The sequence below is a fragment of the Myotis daubentonii genome, chromosome 1 (genome assembly GCF_963259705.1).
Source record: "Myotis daubentonii chromosome 1, mMyoDau2.1, whole genome shotgun sequence".
NCBI classification, from domain to species: Eukaryota; Metazoa; Chordata; class Mammalia; order Chiroptera; family Vespertilionidae; genus Myotis; species Myotis daubentonii.
Genome location: NC_081840.1, coordinates 24,657,467 through 24,670,581, shown reverse-complemented (window position 1 = coordinate 24,670,581; position 13,115 = coordinate 24,657,467). Strand labels below are relative to the sequence as shown.

The following is a 13,115-nucleotide window of genomic DNA, read 5'->3' as shown; positions in this document are numbered from 1 at the left end:
AAGAGAGAGGGAAAGACTGAGAGAAACATCAGTGTGAGAGAAACACATCGATTGGTTGCCTCCTGCACGAGCCCTGACCCGGGCTTGGGCTGGGGAGGAGCCTGCAACCGAGGTATGTGCCTGTGACTGGAACCAAACCCGGGACCCATTGGTCCTCAGGCCAACACTCTGTCCACTGAGCCAAACTGGCCAGGGCTGAATACTAAGTTGTTGTTGTTGTTTTTTAATTAACTCTTTATTGTTCAGATTATTACATTTGTTCCTCTTTTTTCCCCCCATAACTCCCCTCCTCCCAGTTCCCGCCCCACCCTCCGCCCTCACTCCCCACCCACTGTCCTCATCCATAGGTGCACGATTTTTGTCCAGTCTCTTCCCGCATCTCCCACACCCCTTTCCCCCCCAAGAATAGTCAGTCCATTCCCTTTCTATGTCCCTGATTCTATTATGATCACCAGATTATTCACTTGATTCTTAGATTCACTTGTTGATAGATGCATGTTTGTTGTTCATAATTTGATTCTTTACCTTTTTCTTCTCTTCCTCTTCTTAAAGGATATCTTTCAGCATTTCATATAATACTGGTTTGGTGGTGATGAACTCCTTTAGCTTTTCCTTATCTGTGAAGCTCTTTATCTGACCTTCAGTTCTGAATGATAGCTTTGCTGGATAAAGTAATCTTGGTTGTAGGTTCTTGGTACTCATCACTTTGAATATTTCTTGCCATTCCCTTCTGGCCTGCAAAGTTTCTGTTGAGAAATCAGCTTACAGTCGTATGGGTATTCCCTTGTAGGTAACTGAGTTTCTTTCTCTTGCTGCTTTTAAGGTTCTCTCTTTGTCTTTTGCTCTTGGCATTTTAATTATGATGTGTCTTGGTGTGGTCATCTTTGGATTCCTTTGTTTGGGGTTCTCTGCGCTGCCTGGACCTGTAAGTCTATTTCTTTCACCAGGTGGGGGAAGTTTTCTGTCAATATTTCTTCAAATAGGTTTTCAATATCTTGGTCTCTCTCATCTTCTGGCACCCCTATAATTCTGATGTTGGTGTGCTTGAAGCTGTCCCAGAGGCTCCTTACACTATCTTCGTATTTTTGGATTCTTTTTTCATTTTGCTTTTCCAGTTGGGTGTTTTTTGCTTCTTTGCATTTCAAATCTTTGCCTTGATTCTTGCGCTCCTCTGGTCTGCTGTTGGGAGTCTGTATAGTATTCGTTATTTCAGTCCGTGTATGCTTAATTTCTAGTTGGTTCTTTATCATAACATCGAGGGTCTCATTAGATTGCTTGAGGATCTCACTACATTTATCGGCGGCTTCTAGACAGTTCTTAAGAGACCTTAAAAGTGTGGTTCTGAACTCAATATCCTCCATTGACAGTTTTGTCCTGTTTCTTTGTCTCCGCATTTTTTATGCTTTCTTGGTCCACCCCCTAGTGGTCTTTGTGCGCAGTCTTGTTGTAGTTAAGCCTTGATTATTGTCAGCAATACCGGGGGTGATTTGACCTCCAGGCTAACTGGCTATGAGAGTCCGCTGTGTCTGCAGTGGGAGAGCTTCTGTGCTGGATCTCTAGGGCGGTGCTAATCTAGCGTTTGCCTGAGGCTATCCTGCAAATGGCTCTGCGCAGGGCTTGGGCGGGGCGGGTCCCCGGGGATCTACAGGGCGGGCCGGAGCAAGCAGTTATGGCTGCTCTCAGTTTCATCCTTAGGGGCTCTGCCTCACAGAGTCCCAGCAACCGCTGCAAACCTCGGAGAGAAAGCTGCCTTTGAGTTCCTACCGAAGCCAGACAGTCCCGCTTTTCCCGTTTGAGTCTAGGTCCCTAGAGACTCGCCCGGATCTGGAGCTCAGAGTCTGAAACTCCCTCCCAATTGAAAACAACAACCGCGCCCTCTGCCGCCAGCCGGCTCCGCGCACTCCGCACCTGAGTATTTCACTTCTGCACTGCGCCTCCTCTGAGTCTGGGTATGATATTCTCTTTCCTCCTAGTTGTAGAATTTCCACTCAGCCAGCCTTCCTGTGGTTCTGGATGATGTCCGTTCCGTCGTTTAGTTGTTTTTTGAAGTGGTTGTTCGAGGCAGCAATCTCCAGCGTTAACCTATGCCGCCATCTTGGTTTTTTTTGAATACTAAGTTTTTTAAAACAGTGTTGATGAAAGCTTTTCTAGAGTTTTATTGCACACATTCCAGATGAGTCTTTTGGCCCAAGGAATGTATCTTAATGAAATAGAGACATGCACAGATATGTCTTTCCCATGTTGTTCTAGGTGCATTGCTCTTGAAGGTAAATATTTGAAAAAAATTTGTGCAGCAGCTTATGACTATCCAATACTGCCTTCAACCTTGCAGTCATAAAACTTTTCCTTCTAAAATATTTGAGAGAGGGAAAAATAGTCATAATAAGAGAAAAATGCTTATTAAGAATTGTATACAAAGCCAGTTTTATTAAGAAAAAGCATTCTACTCTTTCAAATATAGTTATGTATTTTCATCCTTACATAAAAAATGTAGATATATGCACTCATAAATACCTTGATATTTTCTCTTATAAAAAAAGCGTGCCCTCGCTGGTTTGGCTCAGTGGTTAGAGTGTTGGCTCATGGACTGAGGGGTCGTGGGTTCGATTTTGGTCAAGGGCACATACCTCGGTTGCAGTCTTGATCCCTAGCCGGGTCGGGGTGTGAATGGGAAGCAACCAATTGATGTGTCTCTCTCACATCATGTTTCTCTCTTTGTCTCACCCCCTACCTTCCACTCTCTCTAAAAAAATCAATGGGAAAAAAATGTCCTCAGGTGAGGATTTACAATAACAACAAAAAAGTGTAACATGCACATAGAAAAGCACACAGATCCTAAGTTTTCACCTTTGATAGATTTTTGCAGACTCAACACACATGCATAAATTTAAAATTAAAATATTACCAACGATTCAGAAGTTCCTAATGTCCTCTCCTATTTCACTACTTCCAGCCACCTCCATGGTTAATTGAAGTAACCAGTGTCCTGGCTGATGTCACCTTGGATTAGTTTTGTCTGATGTTGAACTTTATAAAAATGGAATAATGTTCTGCCTTCTTTTGCTCAGTATTTGTGGGGTAGGTATAACAGGTTCCTCTTCCCCCATGTAGTATTTAATCGTAACTAGTCTAATTTATTTACCACAACATCTGTTTCTTGTTTGTTTGTTTGTTTGTTTTTTCAGTTTTGGGCCTTTATAGCTAATCCTCCTATCTAATAAAAGAGAAACATGGTAATTGGCGTACGACCGATACCCTTTTCATTGGCTAATCAGCGAGATATGCAAATTAACTGTCAGCCAAGATGGCGGCCGGCAGCCAGGCAGCTTGAAACTAACATGAGGCTTGGTTGCCTCAGTGACGGAGGAAACCAACGTTCCCCGCCTGCCGCTGCCTCTGAGCTGGCAGTTTAAGAAACTCTGTAACAAATACGCCCAACTTCAGCCAGCAGAATCGCAACATTGTAAGCAAAGGCCAGAAACCTACTTTCAGCCGGAGGCCTAAGAGCTGGAGCCAAGCCTCAAGCTAAAGCTGGCCCAGAATTTAAAAAAAAAAAAAAAAAAGAAAGAAAAAAGGAGCGTTTGGGAGTTCAGTCACCCCCAGCCTGAAAACAGCCCTCAGCCCCTCACCCAGACTGGCCAGGCACCCCAGTGGGGACCCCCACCCTGATCCGGGACACCCTTCAGGGCAAACCAGCCGGCCCCACCCGTGCACCAGGCCTCTACCCTATATAGTAAAAGGGTAATATGCCTTCCAGCACCGGGATCAGCAGAGCCGCGAGGCCTCCTGGCACCGGGATCAGCATGACAGGGGGCAGCGCCCAAACCCCCTGATCGCCCTGCGGCTCTGTGTGTGACAGGGGGCGGGGCCACAACCTCCCTATCCACCCTGCTCTGTGCCTGATAGGGGGGAGCTCCCCCCCCCCCCCGGGCCCTGCTCTGTGTGTGATGGGGTAGAGCCATAACCTCCCCATCGGCCCTGCCCTGAGTGTGAGAGTGGCGGCGCCCCAACCCCCTGATCCGCCCTGCTCTGTGGGTGATAGAGGGCAGCACCCCAACCCCCTGATGGGCCCTGCTCTGTGTGTGACAGGGGGTTGCTCCACAACCTCCCCATCGACCCTGCCTTGAGTGTGACAGGGGGTGGTGCCCCAACTCCCCAATCGGCCCTGCTCTGAGCCCGACCAGGGGCTGCACCTAGGGATTGGGCCTGCCCTCTGCCACCCGGGAGCAGGCCTAAGCCAGCAGGTCGTTATCTCCCGAGGGGTCCCAGACTGCGAGAGGGCACAGGCCAGGCTGAGGGACCCCCCCCTCCCCCCCGAGTGCACAAATTTTTGTGCACCGGGCCTCTAGTGTTATTATAAACATTCCTGTATTGGGGCACATATGTGTACATTTCTGTTGTGTATCTGCCTAGGAATGGGGTTACTGAGGTTGGATGTGTGTTTATTCCGCGTTAATAGACAAGAGTCAACACTGACTCTTAGGTTTTAAGTCTAGTGGGTATGGAGTGGTACCCGTTGTTTAGATTGCATTTTCCTGATGACTAGGGAGTATTAGTACTTTGATCCTAGGAAAATCTACTGTTATTCAATCTTGTGCTAATTCAACTTTATTTCATTTTTAATGGAGACTGTTATCTCCCTCTGGCATTGAAGATGCGTTGTGCATCAAGTTCTTCATCACCAGACCCAGAATTTATTCTTCTGCGTCATTTAAGTGGGGCATCACCAGTAGATATAACTTGTCATGCAGCCAAATTTTGCTGCTTGATGACCCAGTTTAATGTGATTTCTATTCTGTGTTTGAAACCAAGAAATATTTTAGGTTACCATCTGCTTTACATTGTGACTGATTAAGATGTTGGTCAAAGAATTCAACTTAAGAAAAAGGAAAAACTCTCTGGCTTTAGTGCAATAATTTTCTCTAGACCAGTATGTCAAGTGTGAGTCATCATGCCCTGGTTTTATTCAGAGGAACCTTGAGAAGAATCTCACTGTAGCAGAGAAAATTACAAGTACTTTTGCAAATGCTTGATCAAACAAACCAGTATTCCACTTGAGTTGAAAGTGCTATTCACTTTTTATGCCTATTTAATTACAAGCTATGAAAGCTCTCAAGAGCTCATGTACATAGCAGATAATATTTCATTTTTAGGAATGATGACTGGGAATGTTTAAAACCAGTTTGGGAGGTTCTAGAATAAGGCCATCATTGACATAATGATTGGGGCAGGAGAAACACATTTATCCTGACCAAATCAAGACCATGTTTATCCTTCTCTACTTATTAATATGTAATACTCAGACTCTGAATTCTTATATAGATGGAAGAGTTTTAACTTCTTGTTACCCAAATATTTGTTATTTGATACTAGACAATTTCATATGTAATATGACATGCACCTAATAAATTTCATTAACTTCCAAAAAAAGAAAATTACAAGTAAATTTAATGTAGGTGTAAAGTGAATTTGAGACTTCAGTCTAAGTCTAATAGTTCTATGAAATATTTGTGGGAGAATTGTAATCCTGGAGTCCAGTTTCTAGCTTTTAATATTAAATTCTCTTGGCTCATGACATAAAACTAAGAGTCCTTTAATGATCAAATTGCTGGCCTTGTTTGGTAAATGTTACCCCATCACTCCCTTTATTGGTCCTTTGCTCTGGAGGTTCTGAAGAGCATGCACTGTGTGAGACAGGAATCCTATGCTATTCCTTCTTCATACTCTTTACAGATGCTCTTCTCTCTGCAGGAGTTGCCCTTGTTACCATGCTAATATTTAACAGAACCAAGCACAGAGTGAGAACTTGATAGATAAATGCACAAATGGAGGACTGAATGAAATAGAAGATTGTGTCTTCTTACTGAGTTCATATTTTTATCATGAACAGGTACATGTTCGGGTTACTGGCAACCTGACTTAGAAAATCATTGTAGTATTGGCTTACAGGTAAGAGGGACTGAGTGTGTAGTTTTGTAACTTTACACAGGAACTGTTTATCTGTAGCCATGATTGCATGTGTGCCATTGTTTGACCAAGTGAATGATTGCTGATAAAAAAATCCTAAGTGATTTTTTTATTTTTCCCTCTCTCATTCCTTTTCCTAAAATCTTTGGACCAGGAAAGAGGAAGGACAAAGGTTTATTTCTGTTCCCTGTATTGCTTGTTTAAACTTTAAAATTCGCTTGGTTTCTTTTTTTTTTAAATTTAAATTCTTTATTGTTTAAAGTATTACATGAGTCTCCTTTTTCCCCCATTGACCTCTCCCCGGCCACTCCCACCCCCACACCCCAGCACATGCCCTCACCCCCCTACTGTCTGTGTCCATTGGTTATGCTCATATGCATGCATACAAGTCCTTTGGTTGATCTCTTACCCGTAACCTCGCCCCTCACCTTCCCTCATAGGTTGGACAGTTTGTTCGATGATTCTATGTCTCTGGTTCTATTTTTGTTCATCAGTTTATGTTGTTCTACAATGTTGTTGGTTGGGACCATGAGAAAATATTCCTAAACTAGAAATCTTTGATGGATGTATTTTTTGTGATTAAATTTGGTTCCTTTACATTGTGGCCTTTTGGTAATTGATCCTTATTGAAGAAATTTTAAGTTAATTAATAATAATCAACACTAATAAAAGAGAAAAATGGTAATTGGCGTACGACGATACCCTTTTCATTGGCTAATCAGGGCTATATGCAAATTAACTGCCAACTATGATTGGCAGTTAACTGCCAACTAAGATTGGCAGTTAACTGCCAACAAGATGGCGGCTAATTTGCATATGTAGGCACAATGCAGGGAGGCGAAAGGGAAAGCAGGAAGAAGCCCCCTGCCACTGACAGTGATCGGAAACCCAGGGGGGAGCTAAGAGCTGGGGGGCAGGGCAAAGGCGGCCCTGGGGCTGCCTTTGCCCTGCCCCCCAGCCATGATCGGAGAATCAGGCGCCTTTGCCACCCTGGCCAGTGATAGCAGGAAGTAGGGGTGGAGCCAGCAATGGGAGCTGGACACGGTCGAAGCTGGCAGTCCCGGGAGCTAGGGGTCCCTTGCCTGGGCCTAAAGCGGAACCCACGATCGCGGGGCCGCTGCAGCTGTGGGTCCCTGCTGCCCGAGCCGGACGCCTCAGCCAGAGGCGTTAGGCCTGGGCAGGGGCAGAGCCTGCAACCGCGGGGAGCTGGGGGTCCCCTGCCCAGGCCTGACACCTCTGCCAGAGGCCTCAGGCCTGGTCAAGGGGCCGATCTGGTGATTGGTGATCGGAGGGTGATGAGGGTCAACTCCTCTGGCCGAGGCATCAGGCCTGGGCGGGGGGTGGAGTCGGGGATTGGGGGGATATGATGGTCCCCTTGCCCAGGCCTGAAGCCTGGGTCAGAGGTGTCAGGCTTGGGCGGGGGGTGGAGCAAGCGATCAGAGGGAGATGGGGGTCCCCTGCCCAGGCATGATTCCTGGGCCAGAGGCCTCAGGCCTGGGCAGGGGCCAGAGCCAGTGATTGGGGGAGATTGGGGTCCCCTGTCCAAGCCTGACACCTCTGGCGGAGGCGTCAGGCCTGGGCAAGGGGCTGATCAGGCGATCGGAGGGTGATGGGGGTCTACGCCTCTGGCTGAGGCATCAGGCCTGGGCAAGGGGACCATCATCAGGCCTGGGCTGGGGGCAGAACCAGTGATGTGGGGAAATGAGGGTCCCCTGCCCAGGCCTGACACCTCTGTCAGAGGCATTAGGCCTGGGCAAGGGGCCGATCCTGCGATTGGAGGGTGATGGGGGTCAACGCCTGAGGGCTCCCAGTATGTGAGAGGGGGCAGGCTGGGCTGAGGGACACTCCCCCCCCCCCCCCCACACACACCCAGTGCACGAATTTCGTGCACCGGGCCCCTAGTGATGATAATAATAATAATAATAATAATAATTACCACTTTTGAGTATTTAATTTGTACCCAAAACTTTGCTAAAGACTTTTGCTTTCATTATCTCATTTAATCCTCATTTTCATCCTGTGAGATGTTGACAGATATACTCATTTACTAATAAGGATAGTTGCTTTCTAAAGGTCACATAAAACTTGTAAGTGGCTGAGCTGGGGTTCAAACCCACATCTATCTGCCTTCAGTGTCTGAGCCACTATGTTTAACTGTTCTTCCCTGGTTTTTCTATGTATGTATGCTTCCCCCTACATATTATAGTGATAGGATGCATTCTTGTTTTAGTATGTTAAAATAACATACTTTTGGTTGTTATCAATCTTTATGTAGTAACTAGAGGCCTGATGCATGAAATTCGTGCAAGAGTAGGCCTTCCTTCTCCCGATTGCTGGCACCGGCTTCACTCTGGCACCTGGGACCGAGGCTTTCCTCCGGCCGCCGGCAGGCACCCAGGACCCGGGCTTCCCTTGCAGCCCTGGCTTCATCCAGAAGGTCGTCCAGAAGGACGTCTGGAAGATGTCCGGTCTAATTAGCATATTATGCTTTTATTATTATAGATAGATATTTGTTAATTTGACATCTTAGCTATTCTGGTCAAAACTCTTTCACTTACTATTGTGTGTGCAATACTTAGAAATCGCGTTATTTTGTGTGTTTTTTAAGCAGATTAAAGGAAGAAAAAATTATTTTGTGTTCACATAGGTCATATTTTTCTGATAGGCAGTGTAGTCTAAACAGGTTCTAGCAGTCCTCAGACAGAACCCTGGAATTTAGATATTTCTTGCTAATTTGTGCAGAACAGCATCTCACGTTGTGTGGTTTACAGTGTAAGGGCATAATGCATGGATAGCTGCAATGGAACTCTTTTACACTTAAGGTCAAACAGCAAAGAGAAGGGTAAATAAAATGAGAAAGTACGGTTTCACATGAACTGATCCATCATTTATCGTGTATTTAGATTAACATCTGAAAAACAATAAATGTCAAAAATTTGTATTGTTATGAGTAGTTGACATCTACATGTTAAAATGTAACTATCAATTTTGTGTCCTATAATACCACAGTGGATAACTGTTTATTATATGTTGGTTTCCAGTGCTTGTGGGGAAGGGTGGTATGCTTTACAAATCCAACTGAATGACATGTCTAGACAGGGCCGAATATATAACTATGTAACAACACAGTTCAGAAATTATGGCTGAAAAACTTTAATATTTATTGGCAACTCTATGCCATGTTATATTACTTCATATCTTTATTTTCCTGGCTTGTTGTTGAAGAATTGAAGTTTATTTTTAGACAAAACAGAAGATGTCTACAATGTGATATAATATGAATCCAGGTTTTAACTAAAATATATTTTCCACACAAATATGTTTCTTGATTTGGAGAATTGAGTAAACCTAAATAGGAATTATTGCTCTGGCATTAAATTTGGATAGGAGCCTTTTGAAACGAACTTAATAGGACAGCAAAGCTGCCACTTTAAATCTAAATTTTCTTTAGATGTGGACTTACTGGCATTGAATACAGTGCATTTTTTAATAGTTCTCACTGTTCTAGCATCTAATTTTTATTTTCTTTGTTCTCCCTCAAGTAGTCTTCTAAGCAACGAACTCTTCTCTAGCCACTTAACGTTAGCTTTTCACAGGAGAGAAATTTCCAGTGCCTTCTCTTCCTCTATTGAGCTGTTCCTTCCAAAACAGGCTATTATAAACAAGCCACGGTGAACATTTCATTGTTGAGTGTAGGAGTTGCTTACATAGCTGAGATACCAGTCCTCCCTTTTAAAAATTTATATTTTGCCATGATTTTCCCTGTATGTTTTTTTTAAACAGTGTGATTTGATAATCAAATGTTTTAAATGTGATTAAATCTAATTTATCACTTTTAAAAAATGGTTATTACTTTCTGTGTTTTAGGAAGCCTTTACCTACCCCCAATCTTGATAATATTCTCATATGTTTCCTTCTGAAAGCTTCATAGGTTTAGCATATGTTTGGGTCCATGATCCATCTTGAATTATTTTTTTTTTGCATGCTATTTTATTAACATTCAATCTTTAAGAGATATCACCTATGTTTTATCTATTTTTTAAATTATATATTTTTATTGATTTCAGAGAGGAAGGGAGAGGGAGAGAGAGATAGAAACATCAATGATGAGAGAGAATCATCGATCAGCTGCCTTCTGCATGTCCCTCACTGGGGATCGAGCCCTCAACCGGGCATGTGCCCTGACTAGGAAATGAACCGTGACCTCCTGGTTCATAGGTTGATGCTCAACTACTGAGCCACTCGGGCTAGGCATCACCTGCATTTTGGAAGTGAGGATTTTGGCATTCTAAGAATTTGGCAGTCTAGACATCATATGTAAAAGTAAGTTTGATTTCGAGTTTTAGAACCTTTGGAGGATGATCATGATGAAGATATATGTTGGGTCACATCTGTTACAGCAATTTGGTCAAAACCTTTTTGACATATTTCCATCGTCTCAAAACCATTGTGATTAACAAATATATATATATTTGGTAACCGGGTTCATCCCCATAATGAAATCAGTGGTGTTGGGTGCAGAACAAGATTGCAACGTTTTGCGCATACATTGTACCAGGTAGAGATGCATTTCTGTACAGATATCCTATGAAGCTGACCTGGAGTGATTTGCCTGTTAAGATACTAAATCATATTGCAATTAGTAGTTGAAGTGAAAGAATCAAATTGATTGAGTTTATTTAACCTAACCTACTTAATTTTTACTAGATATATAGTATCAGACTCCAAATTGCTATCAGTTTTCAGTTCTCTCAAGTTATATCTCTTATTCCTACTGTTTAAAGTGTCCCCTCTGACATTATAGAAACACCACTAAGTACCAACATCTCAGGCTACAGGGAATTCTCAGCAGTCAGTGTGGATTCATTGATGGTATATATTTTGCATTCTTATTATGTGATAGCCACACTGCAAGCATTATATTTCTTACAACAATCTGGTTTTAAAGAGGAAGTTAAGATTTTCACAGTACACACTTGGGGGTTGTGTGGGGGAACATACAATAGTTTCCTAGTACATCTTCTGAATGGTGGCTTCTCATAAGCCCTACAAGTGTCTGAGTCACAGTAGGTAACACTACAATATATAGCACTGCTAATACAGTCACTTCTGAAATGTGTGCAGGTCTGTGGGGGGGGGGGAAGAAAGGTCTCCGTGTACTGTGAGTGACTGTGTCTAGGACACTGCTATGGGGGTATGAGCAGGACAGGAAGAAGCTAATGTTACTCCTAAAGTGAGCTTCTCTTTGTATTGCAATGCAAATGTATGATTGCACTCTTTCAACTTGCTCTTTATTGGGGGGAAAGGTTGTCCTTTATTTTTAGCTGAGCAAATGAACATAATGAGGACTGTTGAGAGACCTCACTGGAGTATACTCAGATTCCATCACAATGCTAGTGTTGCCCATGTTGCAAATGGTGCTTGTGTCTGTGTAAATAGCAAAGAAAGTGGGCCAGGTTCATAGGAGTACCCTTTTAAAGTGGCCTTCTCACTAAGGAAACATTAGCTTCAGTCGATAATTCACAAAGAAACTAGGACAGTTCCCAGGCTCCTCTTTATTTGCAGAGATAAACAACTGGACATTAATAGAATCATGCTGAAAGCAACAGTAATAAAATTCATTGTGTTCTGATTCTGTCCTCTGAGCAAGGCTATATTAATTTTTTAATCTAAAAATTGTGCCTGAACTGGAGATATATATGCATTATAAGCTAAATTGAATGCTTTTCCTTAAAGAGCATTTGTTTTGCTTAGCGTTTGCTATTTTTTCTGATTAAAATGGGTTACGATTAATGTTTCTAGTCTCAAGCATGTTGACCAGTTATTTTTTATGAACTATTTTGTATTGTACACAGGAACCAAATTTAATGGCTTTAGTTATTTATTTGTTCTTTCATTATATTTTGATAAAAATTTTTACTGTCATATTTGTTATCTTGCCTTGGCCAGTGTGGTTTAGTTGTTTGGAGTGACGCTCCATGCACTGAAGAGTCTTGGGTTCGATTCTCAGTCAGGGCACATATCCAGGTTGCGGGTCTGATCCCTCGTCGGGGTGTGTATAAGAGGTAACCAATCGATGTTCTCTCACATTGCTGTTTGTCTCTCTCCCTTTCCCCTACTCTCTCTCGAAAAAACAAAAAAACAAACTTATTTGTTGTATTTTAATTGAATGAAGTCATGTTATATGAACGCTTTCAGTCTGTAAATCAGTTAATATATGTAGTCGTTAATAATTTTAGGGATATAAGTCAAACTAGCTTTATCTTATAACTCATATACAAGGTTTTAGAACATTGTTACAGAAAAATGTTCTGACTGCTTGGAACAACACTCTTAATTGTCCTGTGAAACCAGCCATGCCATTCATTGCCATCCCAGTGTCCAGATTTATGTCAGCATTAATTACTGTTGGTGGGGGATCCTTTGACTCAACACTGTGTGGGTATTTGCAAATGCACCATTGGATGCTGCTGCATGCAAGTGAATGTTGACTCTTATTTATAGGTAAAGAACTCCCCTGTCTTTGTAGATATCGGGTTACTTGAATCAAGTAATATTTGTTTAGCTATTTATCCGTTAATATGTTTAAAAAGAATCTTCTCTAAGAAGATGCATTAGTCATTCACTATTTGTTTGATCAGATGATGGCACTGACATTCTCATTGTGTAATCATAAAATAGCTAATTTTGTTGTGTTTAATGCCAAGAGCAGATGTACTTCCTAGAATAAACAGCATGCAAGCCCATATCTAAATGTATTATTTAGAAGCATATCAAAATCTTTGTATTTTTTTGTGGTTTAAGAAAGCAATTGCAGTTTGCATTGTGTCAAATTTTTAAAAAAATCAATGTTATTGCTGTCACAGTTTAAAAACTTCTTTGAAGAAGCATAATTTGGCTCATGTGTTTTTAAGTATACTGTGTTATTCTGAGAGACTGTGTCATGCATGGAGGTTTAGTGCATTAACTCTGGAAGCAGACTGCCTGGGTTCAAATCTTGCCTGCATACCCGCTTAGTGATGTTGGGCAGTTACTTAAATTCTTTGTGCTTCAATCCCCATCTTTATAAAATGGTAACAACACTGATAATAGTGTGCACCTCTTAGGGTTGGTGGGAGGATGTATAAGTTGATATAAATAAAGTGCAT

At 42.5% G+C, this 13,115-nt stretch overlaps 1 protein-coding gene across 32 annotated transcripts in view; it reads left to right on the top strand.

Moving 5' to 3' along the window:
- The window catches only part of SIPA1L1 (signal induced proliferation associated 1 like 1), a 352,094-nt gene that overhangs the window by 110,162 nt on the left and 228,817 nt on the right, over window positions 1-13,115 (top strand). For 2 of the 32 annotated variants that reach the window (XM_059691710.1, XM_059691706.1), the window contains exon 5: window positions 11,917-12,019. The exons of the other annotated variants lie outside the window; for them this stretch is intronic. The gene's annotated coding sequence lies outside the window, so the exon portion shown is untranslated. The remainder of the gene's footprint in view (window positions 1-11,916; window positions 12,020-13,115) is intronic. 32 annotated transcript variants of the gene reach the window in all.